General features: G+C 46.4%; 1 protein-coding gene and 1 non-coding gene across 2 annotated transcripts in view; both read right to left on the reverse strand.

Annotated features, from left to right (window-relative positions):
* LOC126546325 (dicarboxylate carrier UCP2-like) overlaps positions 1-13,176 on the reverse strand; it is a 168,020-nt gene that overhangs the window by 116,050 nt on the left and 38,794 nt on the right. The gene's annotated exons all lie outside the window — the stretch shown is intronic.
* On the reverse strand, positions 4,751-4,823 carry TRNAR-CCU (transfer RNA arginine (anticodon CCU)). The gene has a single exon. It is a non-coding gene; the product is annotated as a tRNA-Arg (tRNA).

Genomic DNA, 13,176 nt, shown 5'->3' on the forward strand with positions numbered 1-13,176 from the left:
GAGCATGGAACTTGAAGAAAAGACATTGCATCGTCCGACACATTTGACATGTCTATTTAATTTTTAGCCCACGGTTCCTTTTCGTTCTCACATTACCACTGCTTTCAGTCACTGTTTTGCTATAATGCGTTATAGGTTTAGTTCAGTTCCCTGCTGTGGTGTAGCCAGGGAGTGGCACACCCAGTACGTGTTCCCGTTCCCGGTCAAGTTAATTCACGCGCTGTAGATAGTTTGCCCAGACGTCATCGCAGTCGCCATCCATGAGTACTAGTGCTTCGAGAAGTGGCGTAAGCAAGCAACGTGACAGGATGAGAGCACGACAGACGCGTCTTGCATCGTACGGCCAAGAGATAACATTGATAAACCGGTGAAAAACGGTCGTCTTCAAAAAGCAGAACAATGTGCGCGTGATGATACGGCACCCTGACACGGTGAGAGCTGCGTCCGTGACGGCACATGAAAACTATCTATACGAAACAGAACGCACCACGAGCGCAGGAGATGCGACCCCGCGATCGTATCGGAGGTAAACGCCCCGGGAAGAAAAGCACGCAAAATTTGAAACTTAACCTCGCGGCCAGTCGAGGCACGTTATGTTTGGCAAGCATCTGCTGCGAAGAGCTGCTCAGAACGCCGGATGAAAAAGTACAAAAAGCCCTCGTTGCCTGGGCCGAAAGGGTCGCTCCTCGTGAGGGGCCATCCTAGGACTCGGGCCTGCCAGATAACTGAGCAGAATCTCAATAAAGTTGTTACCACCACCACCACCACCACCACCATCTGCTGCGACCAGTTAATTTGCCGCGACGTGCCATGATTCAGACTTCAACCCGCACATTGAAAAGGACCGTTACTGTCCGACGTAATATCGGGGCGCTTTTTCTGCGTTCCTTGTGCGCTCGGTTTGTTAGCTCACAACACGGCGGTGCAAGAAATAACACAGATCACGCCGTTCAAGCTGGTTTACGGCAGGAACCCGTCGACGACTCTCGACGCCATGCTGCCGCACGTCACCGACGAAGAGAATCTTGACGTCGCCACATGTCTCCAGCGTGCCGAATAAGCCCGACAACTCGGCCACCTGCGGATCAAGAGTCAGCAGAGTACGGACTGCAGACACTAGAACCTTCGACGATACGTCGAGTACCAGCCCAGCGACCGTGTTTGGGTTCGAACCCCAATACGCCGACGAGGACATGACGAGAAGCTTTTACGCCGCTATTTCGGACGCTACAAGATCATCCGATGCATTGGCGCACCCGACTATGAGGTAATACAGACGGCATTTCGCTAACAGTTTCGCCGCTCACGACCTGAAATAGTCCACGTTGTGCGACTTCAGCCGTTCTACCACTGCTAATGAATTTTGGGACTTTGCGTAGATGACCTTCGGACTTTTATTTTTTGGACTGTGTTACTTTGGGGGGGGGGGGGGGGGGGCGGACTTTCTTTCTTTGATAAGTGTGCTCTTGCGTTTCGCTCTCCTGTTATGTTTGTAGCATCGGGACGATGCTTTTTGAGAGGGGGGCATTTACACGTGGACTTTATCTTTTTCGCGTGAGCGCTCTTCACCGGCTAACAAATGTTACCGCTCAGCGTGGGACGGGTCTGCATGTAGCGGAAGTTTCTGGAACGTTATCGATGGTTCTATCCGCTGTCTGTTGTCACTGAACCTTGTGTGATCTGATTGCACGTATGAGCGACGCGAATGATGCAGAACTCTCTTGGAGACACGCGGGCACCAGACACGCGGGCACTCTGGAGCGTTAGATGGCTCGTGCATAAAAGCCAACGCACTTGACCGGCCTATCAGATTTCGATGATCGCCGACTGTGTTCGCCGCTGTCGTTGTGCTTTAAGTGTTGTAGCCTGTTTTGGGGGCACAGGTGCCCCCCAATAAAAGTTAGTTTCATCATTCACAGTATTGATACTGCGTTATTTACCGTCACTACTACTTGACAATATTGCGTGGATTGAGCGTTAGAAAGCGATTATTATGTGACATTGAGGGCGTCCGTCAATATTTCTTTTTAAATTGGGATGCATAAGAAGATGAATACCTCCAAGCTTGTATTAAACAACTGCCCCCAGGGGTTTAACAAGGAACTTAAGAAATCTTTATCAAATGGGATTCTAAAACGTTCGTAATTCACGGCAAAGCATATTCACCTCGTCTGACAACTCTACCAGAGCGCGATATTCTGTTCGCTCACAGGCATTACATTTTTAAAGAAATCTGCATAATGTAATCTATATATATATATATATATATATATATATAATTATTTATATAACAGGACTTATGCCTTGGATGCGAAACTAACAACACGATGCCCGACGAACGCATTATTTTATAAGAAGCTACAAAAGTCTGATCTTTTTGCTCACTTTAAATCAATCAGTGAGATCTTACGAAACGCCCTATATCGATGTGCACATGGTGGCGTTGTCCAGTTGCCCCATTTTTTATTTGCCATGTGGTGGAGAGGAGCTCGAAGTAAACAGAGTCCGCGACTGTGCGTCGTCGTTTACAATGAACGCGTACTCCCGCTTCAACGTTTTCAGCGAGGTTCGTTAGAGTACATACAAGATATTAAGGTACACGATGCTGTTTTTGATGATGCTCATCTGTTTCGAGGTATATACAGCCGTTTGCTTGGTTTCTGGCAGAGCACGCGTACCTCACAGTCTGATCCCAGAAAACGAAGACACCGACCATGTTGGCAACTTACCCAGAATGTCCCCAAATTTAGGAAGTGTTTAGCTACCCGAATGACAACTTCGCCGCTTCCGACTTTGAGTCACAGTTTGGCGGCTTTTTAGTGATGTAAATGGCCAGTATAATGGCCTGAAAAAATTCCGTAAGAAAACACTGGCTAAGTTCTTTGCGTCGCCAGTCATCAGTTGCTTTCTATTGCTTGTGCGGATAGATTCTTCTCGTATCCTTTCTTCTTTCCTTCTGATCTTTCCCGCCCTTTGCCCCTCCTCCAGTGCAGAATAGCCCAAGCTGGCTATGCGCCTCCATTCGTTGCTACTTCTAAAGTCAAAACGAACAGCTTATTAACGAGTCATACGGCTGCATCATGGCTTCCCTTCTATAGGCCGAGCAAAATCTTGAAACCTGATAGAGTTTCAGGAAATCGGGAGCTGTTCTGTCCTTTCACGTTCAAGCCATTGACACCCCAAGGAAAGAGGTGATTGACATGTATAGTTAAACATAGTAAAGACGATGACTAGGAATGCCTAAGAACATGAGAAAAACAAACTTCTGATAGTCATCATTACTTCGCGACTTCCCGCTAAATATTCCTGTGTTTAGGCCGCAAAAGGCACACATTGTCAAAAAAAAAAAAAGAAAGAAGACAAATGTTACTAACACAGGACACTAAGGCAGTCATATTATCTTTGTCACAAGTAGGGTCCCAGTGGGGGCTACATATTTCGTCTAAGAATCACATAGCGAAACTTTTCTATTCTTTTCTTTTTTTGCACCCACACCTTCGAAATGCAGCCCATCACTGCCCGGAATCGAATTCCCCATAGCCGCGTGTTTGCCACGAAGACGCCTCAGCCACTACGCCTACAATGATAGGATACAAAAGGAAGCACGGGCATTGCGTTATTACGAACCAGGCCAAACGAAATGCCACGTGATGCTAACCCGACGCTTCGCTTGTACAACTCCGCCTCCAGCCAACGTAGATTTCGAAATGCGCCATGGAACGCAAATCTAAGTCTCTCGGGCCCAACCGACATCCCAGCACAGGCCTTGACACATGCCAGTTGGGCAAGCTGCGGCTGCAGGGCACAGGACCCGACGTGTCGCGTTACACTTCAAGCAGGCACGCTTCCCTGACCACGCGAAGCAGGCAGCAAACTACAAAGAACAATGCATGGTGACGGGTGAACAGCGCGAAGAAGGACATTGACCTAGAGATGAAATGGACGCAACTTTCAAACCAACGTTTATTTAGAAGAGCACGAGTAGTACGCATATACGTCTGATTCCGGCGGTCTCATATAAGTAAATTGAAACAAAAAGCTCAATGCCCTTCCACTCTGTGAAGAAGCATGTCCAGCGAAGCTGTGTATGTGGGCCCCTTAATGGCGAACTGCACCTCCGCCGCGGGTCAGTCCGGCATTGCACGATCTTCGGGATCGGTCCCCGCATGAAAAATTGTTGGTCGATGTCCACGGAGACGAGATCCGCCAGAACGTAGTCATAAAGAGCTTCACTGTAAAAAGTGATTGCTTCAACATGTCGCTACTCCATTGTTGCATACTACAACACAACAGGACAGTGCATATATCGATAGACGTGGATGAAGCATTGCTGTGCGCTTCTCTGCAATAACGGCACCAGCCCGCCCAAACTTACACTCTTTCGAGTTTTATTTTTAATACCTTAATAGATTTTGTGAGAGCGTTGAAGTTTGGATTCTATACATTTCATTCGCCCATGTGTGGCTGCGGCGCATTGTCCGTCTCTATCATTCCTCTGTCACTTCATTGTTGTCCGCTGGTCTGACAAATTGTGCTTGTTCCGTGTCTCCGCTTCACACGCACATACGCGGAAAAACGCATCGCACATTTTTTTTCAAACCACGCCTTCGCGACGACCGTATATTCACATCCGCAGGATGCGTCAGAGGGTGACGTCACCGCCGCGCCGCCTTCCTGTGTCGCCGACGAAAGAGCGCTCCCTTCTCTTTCGTTATAAAAGAAAAAAAGCGCTCCAAAAAAATATTACAGCTACCCTCGGCGGGACTCGAACCCGCAATCCCCGGTTTAGGAGACCGATGCCTTATCCATTGGGCCACGAGGGCTGAGCCGAGCAGTGCTCCGGCTTGCGGGTAGACAACGGCGCTTCGAGAAGGCCGTTCTCTTTCCCCTCGCCCTCTTTTTCTCTCTCTCCCTCTTTTCTAAACTTCCTGCTGTGCCCTCGCCCACTTTCACCGCTAGCGAAAAAACAGGGGGGGACGACAAGAGAGTTTGCCGCACTTGTTGAGCGGACGCCAAGTTTCTCTGTTTTTTATCTGGGGCAGAACGGCGAGCGGGACGGTCCGGGATTCGTTGCCGGCGCTACGCCGCCAACGCGAGGAGAGAACGTGTCAAGCCGGTCGGGCCGAGAAGCCGGAGCACAGTCGGAAAACGAAACATCCAAAAGAAAGACGACAAAAGACACAAAAAAGAAAAAAACACAAGCGAGAGAGTGAACGTGAGCAATATGGGGAAACCGCAGAACCAGTTCTCGCCACATGTCGCCGCTGCCACGGCGATGACACAACTGCAGTTTAATAAATGTCCCACAGTCGTCAGAAGTTCCCGTCAGTTGCGGTTTTGTCGAAGGGCCTTTGTCTCGTTCCGTCGTGAATTTGGACGGACTGCCGATCGATCGATGCGTGACAGTTGCATCATCTAACTGCAAGGTGCTGGAAATTCAATTTAAAATTTTTTTAAGGGAAAACAATCAACATGTTGGGATAATGATTTCGGCAGTCTGAAATTAGTTCTCGTAATTACAGAATAAGAAAATATTCATTTACTGTACAGCCAGAAGCGTCGTACTTCTTCATATAGAAATAATCGAACCACAAAATCAAAGCACTAGCTATCGTTAATTATTGGCTGCAGGCAATCGTCCAGAGAAGAAGAAAAAAGCTGTACAGAAACCGTCGACGATGATTGTCAATGTAAGTAGATAGCGCGAACGAACGAAGGAACAAAAAGGAACGAGCGAGCGACTAGCGAAGGAACGTTTTCTTTGCTGAGTCCGACCACCGACCAAGCACAATAAACGGGCGAAAGAGACAGGGAAAGACATTCGCTTTAAAACTCTCCTTTCGCCATCGCTGATAGCAGTTTACCGACCTCAGCAAAATGGTCACGTGTGTAGCAGTATAGCCAGCTCAGTTAAGCGAAATGGAAACGCATTGAGCATGCAAGGAGGGGGTTCAATTTACCCAAAGTTCAATGCCCTTTGTTTCCTTTCTCTTGCCTCCGCTAGACAGAACCGGCGAATACGAAATGCATATGCCTAGCAGCCGCACGTCAATCAATGCGCAAAGCAGCTCCATTGCAGTGCATCCCCCTTGACATGACCTGTCAACCCCGGTCACCAAAACAAACGAATGCTTTCACAAAGGAATGCTCGAGATTGATCTTCGCTCGAACGCCACAGGGCGCTCTTGTCACTTTATGCCCGCGCAGGCTGGCTAATTCTTCGTAAGCTTTGCTTCTGCAGGTTTAAAAATTAAATTATGGGGTTTTACGTGCCAAAACCACTTTCTGATTATGAGGCACGCCGTAGTGGAGGACTCCGGAAATTTCGACCACCTGGGGTTCTTTAACGTGCACCTAAATCTGAGCAGACGGGTGTTTTCGCATGTCGCCCCCATCGACATGCGGCCGCCGTGGCCGGGGTTCGATCCCCTGACCTCGTGCTCAGCAGCCCAACACCATAGCCACTGAGCAACCACGGCGGGTTTCTGCAGGTTTGCGAGGCTTCGAGCGGGACGTCACAAGGAGCCGGTGAAGTTGCAAGGAACCACGAAGTTAGAGATATCCAGGGCCCGCATTCACAAAAGGTACTTGCGCTAGAATTGTTTGAGACTGCCAATAGTGATGCTGTACATGTTATTAACAAAAGCGCCCCATCAATAGGGCAGAACACTTTCGGAGGAAAAGCCCTCTGATTTTGGCATTGGATAGACCAATCGTTGATAACTGCTTAGCCCAGTAAAAGATCGCTTACACAAGCGTGTTCACCATGACCAATACCGGTTTTGTACCAAAAGTGAAAGGCTAGGAAAGTTGCTTGTTGGGAATATACAGTGTTCTAACAAAAAAAAAAAAGAAAACGGAGGAGCTGCTTGATTCAGCATCTGTTCCGAGCAACCAGAAGCCCTGTCAAACGCTAACGGACTGCTTTGCGCGGTAACACATGTGCGGAAGCTCCGCCCCCATAGCTTTCCCTTCACAACCAGAAAAAGTTGTCCGCGGGTATAGTGCTCAGCATCCAAAGTCAGTCTACGCACGGTTCAACGCCCGCCGCGTTCAGCATTTTGCGCGTAAGTGGAAAAGGCAAGCAGTCTGTTCAGTCGATCGGACAGCTGCGAAGCCACGGCACTCGACAGCGAATGACAACACTGGATCTTCCCCGCTCGCTCTCCTGATATGAGCAATGAGTGGGGCATCTTTCCATAAGCACGTGCGGCGACTCAGTGGAACTGATAAGAAGTGAACCAGAAACGCAGATAACCAACGGTGTGACACAGCAACGCAGCTAGGAGACGCCAGTGAACCGAACCGACGCTAAAATTTTGGTGCAGGAGTCCTCCGAGTACCAACGCGGATAAAAGGTGAAAAAAAAAAACAAAAAAACACGCACTTATAAGTTGGAGCTCGGTTCACTGTATACCGAACTCAAATAGGTCCCGCTGCTTACATCGCTATATGGAAACACGACTTATCACAAACTCTTAACTTGTCGTCTGAAAAGAAAAGCTTTCAACAAGATGGTTGCATTTTGCTGCAGTCGGCTCGTTCACCCCAGTCCAAGCATTTTGTGTGAATTTAACTGCGTAAGCATTCTTTGGCCCGTATACCGAGCCCGTCATGTAAAAAGTGTAATGCCTTGTATCTGCACAAAAATGCGTAATTTGCGAAATTAAGACATGTAATCGTTTTAATAGTGTAAATGTAGATGACTCGAAGTTTCCTAAGCGGTATGGAACGATCGAAACAAAATAAAAAAACAATTGATCAGAGAGAATTCCCATAGAGATATATAGGGCTCCATAATACATGCATGGGAAGCCCACGTGGGCCAACTGAAATTTGGGAATGGGTGAATTTAAAGGGGGGGGGGGGGGGGGTAGAACTTGAAATTTGGCGGCGGGCCAACTTAATGTTTGGAGTGGGCCAACTTGACATTAAGGGTAGGCCAATTGAAATTTGGGGGCGAGCCAAGTGAAACTTTGGGGTGGGCCAACTAGAAATATTGGGGTTGGCGAACTGACATTTGGGTGTGGGCCACATGAAATTGCGGGGTATGCTTACGCATACTGAGACAACTCCAGTGGAGTTTCTGCATACATTTTTTTTTAAAGGAGCTCGTCCCGTGTAAGTTCGTTTGGCAATCTTGTTCTTTCTAGGGAATATATTTAAGTTTTCGTCGTAGTATTTTACGTTCTTTATTAATATGCTTATGAAGAAATTGATTACTTAAATAATTATTTATTTATTTATTTATTTATTTATTTATTTATTTATTTATTTATTTATGCATTCATTTATTCTTACAGGACCGTGCTTCGTGCTGTCCTTTTCGTTTTTGTTTACACGCCCATCTCTCAGTAACATGTACGGTAGAAGTGTAGGCAGTTTTCGACGCCAGCTTTTCCGCAACATTTGGTTGTCAAGTGAGTATGGAGAAATGACATAGGAAACTCAGCAAACAATTGAAAGGGCACACACATACACGCAGTGACCGGCCCTTAGCGTTGATAACGAACGCTCAGCCACAAGACGACTTGTACAATGTGCACATAAATGTTCAGACTAAGAAAACAAGCGACTGAAGAAATCAATCAAATATAGAAAGTATGAATCAGTCACAAATCTAGGAAAGCTATGAGACACTTGAACAATGAATACAGAAATGGGGAACAGAAACAAGGCATAACTGAATACATGAGACAAGCAAAGGCACATAAATATACGAAGTGATCATCTTTCAGTACTGCGGAATTTTCAAAAATTCGAAGCGGCGGACATTACTATCACGTGAAATTGAAGCGCATATTCAACTAATTTATAAAATTACTAATTAACTTCCTAATTTATTTGTTTATTGCACATACTACAATTACACGAATTGTAGCCGGTGAGATTGCAAGACGTATGCACTTGAAATGAAGTTGCAGGCTCACACCAGTTTCGAGATAATATTTCCCTAGGGTGGTACGAAATACGTGGGCGTTCCAGTTACTTATGTGCTTCAGTGCATAAAAAAGCGTATTGTTAAAAAAAAACCAGTTCAACAACAGCGCATTTTTGCGGCAAGTTTGACGCCACATGTCTCGTAACTGGTGTCACTTCGGAATTTTTTTCCAGTCGGATATGCCACGCGAGCTCACCGGCTACAATTCGTAAATTTCAATATGTGTCCTAAAGTAATTAAAAAAAAAATTGTGGGGTTTTACGTGCCAAAACCACTTTCTGATTATGAGGCACGCCGTAGTGGAGGACTCCGGAAATTTCGACCACCCGGGGTTCTTTAACGTGCACCTAAATCTAAGCACACGGGTGTTTTCGCATTTCGCCCCCATCGAAATGCGGCCGCCGTGGCCGGGATTCTAAAGTAATTAATGAAGTTAATTAATGACGTTTAGGCAACTAGTTGAATATGTGTTTTCATTTCTCGTGAAAGTAATGTCCGCCTCTCTCAGTATTTCACCTCAAGGACTTGAATTATGTTATCTGCAACAGGCGATTTTTTTTCGAAATTCCACAAAATTTAAAAATGATGACCCCGCATAAATGAACACGTACATGCTCATAACTGAAGAAGAGATTATATGGCAATGATTGGATACAATTAATGATACCACATTTTAAAACTTTTGGAGCTTTAGTTCGCGTTCTTCGATCACTCCATGGTTCGAACATTTTTCGTAAAAAGACGATTATCGCAACCATACAGCAAAGGAACAATTTAAAAGAGGGTGCTCAAGATTATACCATAGGTAACCGCATTTGCAACGAGGCAGTGTTACGCGGCATATCAGATAAAAAAGCTGCCTCTGTATATAAGTTCAAGTTCATGGAACAGCCAACTCTCTTATTCACCACGAATGATATGTTCGGGTCAATCCTTCACAGAAGGGCTTGTGTTTGCTCCACTGTGTGGCCCTGGCTGATATGCACCAACTTGGTACCCACCAAAACTGGCATAGTAAGACAACAGTGTATGGCCAACATAAATGATAGGTCTTGACATAAATGCCATGACATGCCTGTCAGGTAGGTCATGAAACAGACGCCTACGTCTTGGTACTTTCATGGTCGTTTCGTTACCTTGGGTATGTACCAAATCTGGCATAGTACGAAAAGAGTGTATGAAGATCATAAATGATAGGTCATGACATGCGTGTCACGGGAGTCATGAAACAGCCGCCTACGTCTTAGTATGTACCGAAATTGTCATACTATGACAAGAGTGTATAACATCAATGATAGGTCATGACATGCGTGCTACGTAGGTCATGAAACAGCCCCTACGTCTAAGGGATTTCATGGTCATTTAATTAATTTCGTGTAGCGAAATTGGCACAGCATGAGAGGAGTGCTTGACGAACATAAATGATAGGTCATGATATGCTTGTCATGTAGGTCATAAAACAGCTGCCTACATCTTGGTGATCTCATGGTCATTTCGTTAACTTGGTCGGTTCCCCGCACAAAGCTTCGCATAACATCAATTCCCACAGGGCGCGGGATCTGCCGTTGTTTTTCCTCCTTTTATTTAGGCCGGTCACTGTCGTAGCTCGACAATTAACGCAGCATCAGAGGTAGAAAAAAAATTGGCAGTGGCTTAGCTCGGCTATGCCAGGATATACGTAGCGAAAGCTACGTATATCCTGGCATAGCCTTGGTTAATCTTGATTGCAAGTCCAGGTTAGTATGGTTGTCTAGCTATGTCGCGGCGTTTTGCCAGTCGTTCGGCGCGCTGTTCGTCTGTTTCTTGGGCGATCTTCATCTCGTTTCCGGTGTCGATTCCAGGCCTCCTCATGCTTATCAGAATTGTCGCCGTCCATACTGCCGCCTCAACTGTGGTTGCGGCGCACGCGAGATCTCTTTTTCAATCCTCCGACATGTTATCAGGCATGCGACGCAGCTGGCGAAGCGAATGGAGGCGAGCGCAACAACGAGGAATGCAGTGTGACGTCATACCAAACAGCGGCAGCGGAAAGGCACGGCGCTGCGCAGCGGCGGAACACCTGTGAATCGGTGCTACTATTGGCGCATGCGCAGTAGTGACTAGGGAGCGAGCGAGAGAGAAATGTCCACGGCGAGGCGCGCGTTGTGACGTCATGGGCCTCCTCGGAGCACCGCCACGGCGAAATCGCAAGTTCGCGGCCAGTAAAGCTTCGGCTTTAATATTTGTTCAGCTTCTGCAGGTCACATATCAGCGATAAACACCGCACCGCGCGGGGAAAGCGGACACCTCGAGAGGAACGATAGGCCTTTGCGTCGCAGTTTGTTTGCGTCACGTGACGAAAGCGACGTAACAGTAGACGCGACGTCACGCGTCACCGGAGTCCACGGCGGCTTCGGGGAGGACAAAGTTTCACAGCCGCGCTCAGACACCACCTTTACACTGCCCTTCGGAGCGACCACACGCATGCGCTTTTGGTGCGTCCACCTTCTGTTCAACCTAAGCACGCACACCATATCGCTGCTAGATAATGCAGTATGTCATCCGTTATCCTGTGCTGAACATCTATATCGTTCGGTTATCTTATTTTCTTTGAAAGACAAAGAACTTTGTGCAGTGTACGGCTATCGATTGGGTGTGCATGCACGCGCACCATTTGTGTTAGCTTAGGATGTGATGTATTCTTCTTTATTTCTTTTTCACCGCCATGTATTTGTTGCGATGTATATTATTTGCGAAATTATGGTGCGTGTTATTTGCCTAGCCTACCCTACGATGTCTTGCGCCACTATGTTATTTTGTGTACCATTATGTTTATAGCCGCTCCTGCCAAAGGGCCACTTAGCAGAAGCTGGCATATCCAAGTAATAAATATGCGACTCTGCCGCAGTTTACATGCGTACTTGTCTGGTTCCAAACGGTAACGCGCGCGGCTTATTACTCTCTCTAGAATCTGATTGGCTTATAGGCAGCATGGATAAAGGCATTCGCACTATGGTATCGAAGCTATGTCGTGCAGATAATCGCACTCCGATATTTACACTCAGACTTATGTGCACAGGAGCTATGGCCCAACCTGTGGCAATAAGTCCCAAGAGGAAGCTTTCGCTCGGGTGGTCCCATTTAAGTACACGTAAAAGGAGAATTGGTTTTTCTTGGCAACCACTGCATCAAATTTGACGAGGTTTGTTACATTTAAAAGGAAATTTAGAATCTGGTGACTTTTGGCTTCCAATTTTTTTATTTAGATTGTCAATTTTTTATCAAGAATTAGCAAAAATATAAAATTTTCGGAAAGAACTATCCACTTTGCAACTCTCTAACTGAGCAAAGAAAAATGATATCACAATTCTGTGAATTGCACTTGATAGTACATCTAAAGCGGACAAAATTGATATGTTACACATGAATAAAAAAAAAATTTGTTATATGAAAATACAGCCTTTGCAGAACCCTTGTACACCAACGTAACAAATTCCTGTAAAATATAAATTGACATGTCGAATTTGTCCGCTTTGAATGATCTAATGGATGCCGTTTACAGAACCACAGGTCTGTTTATTCGTAAGCTTTGTGCTTCTATTTATTTCAGACTTCCGAATTTTTGAGAAGTCTTAACAAAATTCAGGACCTAAAACGAAATCCCCCTTCCAACAGTCACTAGTATGTAACTTTATTTCTCTAAAATGTAGCAAATTTTATTAATATCGTTCCAGGGGTTACCCCAGAATAGCCTTTATGAGTTTTACATGTCTTTGAATAGGCCGCACCGGAGTTGGGGCCGAGCTAAAGCTTCCTCTTAAAGGCGACGCTTAAGCGTCTTCCTAAGTTTTATATAACGAAGCTGTATATGGCTAGCCGATTCGCACGTGCGTCGGTTTGTCGGTCGCCTGTACGCCGAAAACTCCTCCGACGCAACCCCATGCGCATGCGCGAAAAAAGAAAGAGCGGTGCGTGATTAGCTAACACCACCTAGATGGCACAAGGCCTGTTTACTCCGATCCATGACGTTACGCTACCTGGCCCAAAATTTTGATTAACAAGGCTGGAGTGATGAAAGCGGTGACGTCAAAATCACTGTTGCCTACTCGGGAGCATCCCCATTAGATTCTATGGCAATCAGGCCAGGTAACATGACGTCATGGATCGCAGTGAAAAGGCCTTGTGCCATCTAGGGGGTGTTGAATTAGCTGCGCCAATAGCGGCGACGTTGCTCTCCGTCGCAGCCGAGCGCGCGC

This window comes from Dermacentor andersoni, chromosome 10 (assembly GCF_023375885.2).
Source record: "Dermacentor andersoni chromosome 10, qqDerAnde1_hic_scaffold, whole genome shotgun sequence".
NCBI classification, from domain to species: Eukaryota; Metazoa; Arthropoda; class Arachnida; order Ixodida; family Ixodidae; genus Dermacentor; species Dermacentor andersoni.